This window comes from Vigna radiata, chromosome 5, assembly GCF_000741045.1.
Source record: "Vigna radiata var. radiata cultivar VC1973A chromosome 5, Vradiata_ver6, whole genome shotgun sequence".
Taxonomy (NCBI): Eukaryota; Viridiplantae; Streptophyta; class Magnoliopsida; order Fabales; family Fabaceae; genus Vigna; species Vigna radiata.
The window spans coordinates 11,377,328-11,384,476 of record NC_028355.1 but is presented as its reverse complement, the minus strand read 5'-3'; positions in this window follow the sequence as shown (position 1 = coordinate 11,384,476).

The window sequence follows — 7,149 nt, the reverse complement described above, 5'->3', positions numbered from 1 at the left end:
ATTATTATTATTATTATTATTATTATTATTATTATTATTATTATTATTATTATTATTATTATTATTATTATTATTATTATTATTATTATTATATATGCACATAAAGAAACAACTGTAAAATAATTATTTTCATTGATTTTTAAACTTAATTAAATTTTAAATACTTATTACATTTAATTATTTTTAATAACTTTTTTATTGAAAATTCTTGTTTCATTAACTTCTCAAAATATTATTTATCTTTATTTAAATAGCTTCTCATTTTCTTTTTCTTAACGGAATAAGATGACAGTTCCGTTTATTTTCTAGTCCGTAACTTATCTACTAATTCATTCTTGCTCACCAACTTTTAACTTTTTAATTAACGTATTTCTTTTCTTTCTAAAAATAAATTGATTATTGATTTAAAAAATTTATAAAAGAAGAATTAGAAGATGAAACTAATAATAACGTCACTCTATTAAGAAAAAAAATCAAATAATAAGTTAGTTAAAAAAATAAAAGACATATTTTAAATATTGATTGGAGCCAAAATATAAGCCTAATTTTTATATGATATTATAATTAATTATAATATGAACACATAATTTTCCTTAAAAATAACTTGTACTTATTGTAGACTGTTTTAAGTATAGTAAAAACAAAACTTAATATTTATTTTGGTCTATATGTTCTTTATTTGTGTTTAAAGTAACATTAATACCTTTATTAGCTACCTTTCTAAGATCACCAATGAGAAATTTTAATGTGAAAAGGATAAGTTTACCAGAAATGCAATTGAGAAGAGAGAAAGACCTTTGTTATATCTGTGATGAGAAGTTTTTCTTCAATCATAAGTGTCCTAAGAGATAGTTGTATGTATTACAATCTGGAGATGAGGATTCTTTCCAAATTGAATGCAATGATGGAGGAGAAAGAAATAAAATTACAACATATTAATGATCATCATTTGTCCCTTAGTGCTTTAAAAGAGGCTTGGGAGTGAGTACTATTAAATTTATGGCTCATGTAAGAACTTTGCATCTAAAAGTAGCTTAGATAACTTGTTATAACCTAGAGTTGCTAATTTTTTGAAACTTCCAATTGAAATAGCTCTAATATTCAAAGTGAATGTGGAAAATGGTAACTATATGGAATCTAAAGAGTTTATTCAATAGTTAACACTACATGCACAAGGAATAATTTTACACTGCTAGTGTTTTTACTTTCCAATTTAGGTACAGATCGGATTTTGGGGTCAAGTTGGATGAAGACAATTGGGCATTATTTGGCTGATTATGAATCGCTACAAATCAAATTTTTACATGAAGGAAGATTCATTACATTGCAAGGAGAAAGTGACAACTTAACTACCATAACTCAACTACATCATATCATGATAATGGTGCATATAGATGTTATTGCTAAAGTGTATAACATGCAAGTTATTTAGGAAGAGACTCATGCTTTTCCTTTGCTAGATTTTTCGGATGACATAAAACCAGAATTAGCCCTCTTATTACATACACTCTCAATGGTTTACCACCATCCAGAACTCATGTCCACTTAATTCCTTTGTTAGAAGGGTTAAAGACAATTAAAGTGAAGCCATATAGATATTCACACAACCAGAAAGAGGAAATTGAGAAATTGGTATAAAGCATGTTAAAAGAGAGAATCATCCAAACTAGTGGCAACCTATTCTCTTCCCTAATTATTTTGGTCAAGAAGAAAGATGGAACTTAAAGAGTATGCACTAACTATAGAACATTAAATGCCATCACTATTAAGGATGGCTTCCTTATTCCTACAGTTGAAAAACTAATTGACAAGTTGTATGGAGGCTATTACTTCTCAAAATTGGATTTAACATATTAGGATATCACTAAATCCTATTAAATTCGAAGGATAGACATAAAATCTCTTTTAAAATGTATTAGAGCTTGTATGAATGGTTAGTAATACCATTTGGGTTATCCAATGCACCGACAACATTTTAATTCTTAATAAATCAAAATTTCAGGGGTTTCTTGAAAAAGTTCGTGTTAGGTTTTCTCGATGACATTATAGTCTATAGAACTAATTGGAAAGATGTCCTATAACATCTAGAGATAGTATTGAGTATTCTCAAACAACATTTAACTCTTTCCTAAATTCTCCAAGCGTATTTTTGGAGTACAACAAATTGGTTATTTAGGCCACACATTGTCAAGAGATGGAGTGACAATGGACATTGAGAAGCTTCAAGCAGTGAACAAATGGTATAAACCCACAAGCTTAAAATAATTAAGAGGATTCTTAAGGTTAACAAGTTATTATAGACGCTTTGTTAAAGGTTATGTTCATATTGTTGCCCCCCTCACAAATTTACTCAAGAAAGATTTTGAAGAATTGAAGTCAACCCTTACAACTGCTCCTATGCTAGCTATTTCTAATTTTGTTGAACCTTTTATGTTAGAAATAGAAATAGGAGCTATCTTAAGCTAAAATAGACATCTTATTGCTTACTTTTCAAAGATGTTGTCCATGAGGAAGAAGAAGCAATTTGTGTGTGCTAGAGAGTTCTATGTTATAATTGAAGCTTTATCTAAGTTCAAACATTACTTGTTGCGCCACAAGTTTATTATTAAGACTGGCCAAAAAAGTCTAAAAAAACTTTTTGATCAAACTCTTCAAACACCTAAGCAACAATAATGATTACCCAAATTCATTGGGTATGACTTCACAATCCAATACTCCCCAAGAAAGGAAATAAACATGTTGATGTCGTATCTAGGAGCCTTTCTATGGCTTGGTCAGAACCTTCAAGCACATGGCTTAAAACAATAGCTGTTGCAACAAAAAATGATGAATCATTGATGAAAAATTATGAAGATTGTCTTAAAAATGTTTGCAGAATGGGAGATTATGCTACCAAGAGATTACACCTTAATAAATACGGTCACGAATGAATTTCATTCACCAAAAGTAGGAAGGCATACTAAAACAATGCGAGCAATTGCTAAAATTAGTTCTTAATTTTATTGGCACAAAATTAAGGAAGATATCAAAAAGTTTATTCAAGAATGTATTATTTGTCAACAAGTTAAGATTACTCAATACTTACCAGCTGGGCTTCTTCAACCACTTCCCATCCCAAACCTCATTTAGGAGGACATAACTATGAATTTCATAACTTCCCTATCCATATATCACGGGTACTTTAATATCATAGTAGTAATTGATATATTATCAAAGTTTGCTCATTTTATTCCATTGAAACATAGTTTTAATAGCAAAATAGTAATGAATGCATTCATTCAAAAGATTCTTAAGATGCATAGGTTTCCAAAGTCCACTGTATCCTATCAGGATAGAGTATTTATATAAACAATTTTTGGAAACAATTTTTTAAATCTCAAGGCTCCACACTAGTCGTGACCTCCACTTACCATCCACAATCAGATGGTCAAACTGATAACTTAAACAAAACCTTAGAAATGTACTTAAGGTGCTTTGTCTTTGATCATACTAACGGTTGAAGGAATATGCTTCCATGGGCTCAGTATTGGTATAACTATTCATTCCATCACAATATTGGCATGTCCCTTTACCAGGCTATGTGTGGAAAATTATCACCTTCCATGATCAAATATGAACATAGTGAGCACGATCCAATAGATCTTCAAGATTGCTTGAAACCTCATAATGTTGTGTTAACAAAACTTTCAAGAAAACTACATCATTCATAAAACTATATGAAGTTGTAGGCAGATAAAAAAGGAGGGATGTACGGTCGAAGGTATGTGATCACATTGGTGAAATTATATCCATAGACAACATTCTTTTGTGTTAAGAAAGAACCGAAAATTGATTCTTCAGTATTTTGGTTCATTTGAGATAACTAAGAAGGTTAGGAATGTTGCTTATAAATTGCTGCTATCGAATTATGCAAAGATACATCTAATATTTCACATTTCCTTCCTTAAAATGTTTTAGGGTGTGTTCACTTGGGGGTGATTGGGGGAGATTATTTGGAGGAGAGTGATTGAGTGGATTTGAGAGGATTTGAGGATAATTTTTTTTTTTTGTGTTTACTTGAGTGAATTTGAAGGTAATTGTGAGTGATTTGAAAGTAAAGTTTGTGAGTATTAGTGTAGGATTTGATTGATGTGACAGTTTTAAAAAAATTTCTTTAATTGGTAGAAATTAATGATTACCGAAATGCTTCTAGGTATTAAAGTAATATAAAATTATATTTATTAATGGTACATTTAATTGTATAAATGTTTATTAAGAGTTAAAAAATTAGAATAATTATTAAAAATAATTTATTATATTTAATTGTATAAAATTGTAATTATTTAATTGTATAAAATTTTAATTATTAATATTATATAATTGTAAAAATTATTATATAAATAGAAAAAAATAAAAATTAATTATTATTATTATTATTATTATTATCATTAACTATTTAATTATTAAAATTTAAATTTAAGAGTCCATTTAATATTATCAAACCGTCTTAATTAGTTTTTAAGATAACATTAAATGCTGTTAAGATATTTACATGTTAAAAAAAAATTAGAGACAATTTAATACATAAAATACAATTTATAGATTATAATAATCAATTACAATATAAGAATAATAATCAGCATTGATATTGAAAAATAAAAGAAAAAAAAAGTTTCTTCTTTCTTCCAGGAGTCATTTGAATAAACAGACACATCAACTGTTCTCAACGTGCTATCTCTCCAACTTTTGAGATTTGCTTCCTCTTCAACGGTACTCTTCCTTCAACATTTCAGATCTGCTTCCTCTTCAAAGTGTTCTCTCTCGCATCCATTTCTTCTCAGTCTCGAAATTTTAACTACCTACATCTCTCTTTTCCTCTCCATCTCTCTCGCAACAAACATCAATCTCTTCCTCCAACCACTTTCCTTGCATGTTCTTCTGGTTCCCTTTTTGGTTGTGCAACTCTTCAGGTCTGTGTTCCTTCTTCTCTTCCAAGGCGACTTGCAATGTTCTTCTCTTCCGCACTCTAGGCATGCAAGTGGGTAATATTAAATTGGGTTTCTTTTTAATAACATGGGTATTTCAGACATAACGCGTTTCATCCCTCCAAATCTCCTCTCGTGAGTGGGTGACTGAACAGTGTAGGAATCCTGCAAATCCCTTCAATACGTTCTTCGCAAATCCATCGAAGTGAACACGATAATTCTGTAATTCCTCGCTCCCCATCTCCCATGAATAATAAATTAAGTGGAAATGAACACAACTTAAGGTGATCTTAATCAATAATACTTACATCTAGCACCAACAACAAAGGAATTTGGTCCAATAATGTTAGCATACAAGATTCCGGATGTTTATGTGATTAATAGAAATGGGAAAGATATTTCTGAGATTTTAGTGCAGTAGGATTCATTGTTGGATGCTGACAACTCATGGAAAGATCTAGATGAGATGAAGGAAACTTACTCACATATCAACCTTGAGGACAAGGTTGTTATAAAAGGGGATTAATGTAAAGGAAGGTTTTATAGGAGAAAAATTGATAGAGCAAAATGATCACGTGTCAAAGTAATGAAAAGAGTAAAGGAGTGCATAAGAGCTCATGTGAAAGAAGGGAGAACTTTAAATGGCCTAATAGGATACATGAAAAAGGTTGACAACACTTCTTGACAATTTTTTGACAACGGTACACGTGTTATCACTTTATTGGTCTATTGGAATTTATGTTTTAAAAAATGTTTAAAACGGACCAATCACAAGTTGTCACATATGTATTGTCAAAAAGTTGTTTAAAAAGTGTTGTTAAAAGAACTTTTTCCCATGAAAAATAGTCTCATGGTACGAATATTCTCTTCCTGATTTCCTTTCTCAAAACGTCTGTTTTATAAATGTCTCTTCTCTAAACTCTTTTTTGAAAGGATAAGATACTTTCGCAACATTTTTTTTTTATAACATTTTAACATCGTTTACGTGTTATGTTGTAATTGGTCTAAAATTACTCCACAATCAATAATAATAATCATAAATACCACTATAGACCAATCACAAAATGACATGTAGATAGTGTTAAAATATTGTGAAAGTATCATTATTTTTCTGAAATTCCTTTTGCAAAATTATGTCAGGAATGAGACTTGGCGAGCTCAATAATGTCTTGCAATCTTAACAACGTCTCGCCAAACTCAATCAAATCTAGTTGAGCTCAATAAAATAGCCTAGCAAAATAAAATTCATCTGGAATCGTGGTAGCCGACTTTTTACTGTTTCAGTTTTTATTCATTTGGCTTGTATTGATACTTGAACTTTGAATATAGTACTCTTACATTATGTTTGTTCTCGTACACTTGCTTGATAAAAATTCATCATCTTGGTCGTGTTTGTTATCTTATAAATGCAAATGGGTTATTGAAAAATTTGATCTCTGGTGAATTCAAATGGGATATGTACACGGAAGGTGTAAATCGGATAAGCGAATATGTAAATTGTGGGTGTGGAAGCAAAAGGGAAAAGCGAGGGAGCCAATAGACGATGAGGGTTCTTGTTCCTTTGTCTTCTCTCAATGCTTTATTCATGGTTTGTTGCACTTCATTAGGGTAGAAATGTCCTCTTTAGCTCAATCTCTACGATTTTCCTATATTTTTAATTGATGTAGAAAGTCTTTCATTTTCTACAATGATTATATCTATATTTGATTTAGAATGTTTTCTTTATGTGAAAATCGATCTTTTAGTAGCGAGTTATAACATATGTAAAGTGTTATAATTAATTACAACACTTATCTTGTTGTAACACCAATTAGTTTTCTTGATAGGATAATTGAGTTTACCTATCTTGTACTTTCAAGCTTTCTCTACATACATAGCAAATTTACGTGTAAGAAAATTTTTGCACTTTATATACATCATACTTTAAGAGTCTTTCTTAAATATTAGAAGACACCAAGACAGTTCGAAGATAATATTAAACGATATTAAAAACAAATAATTTGAACAAAAAAATGTGCTTCCTGTTATATAAATGATGTTTTTCTATTCTAATATTTTACATGTGTAAGCACATTTGCTTCTTTTCTAAAGGGACTTAATGATATATATATATATATATTATATACATATATATATATATATATATATATATATATTATATATATATATATATATATATATATAT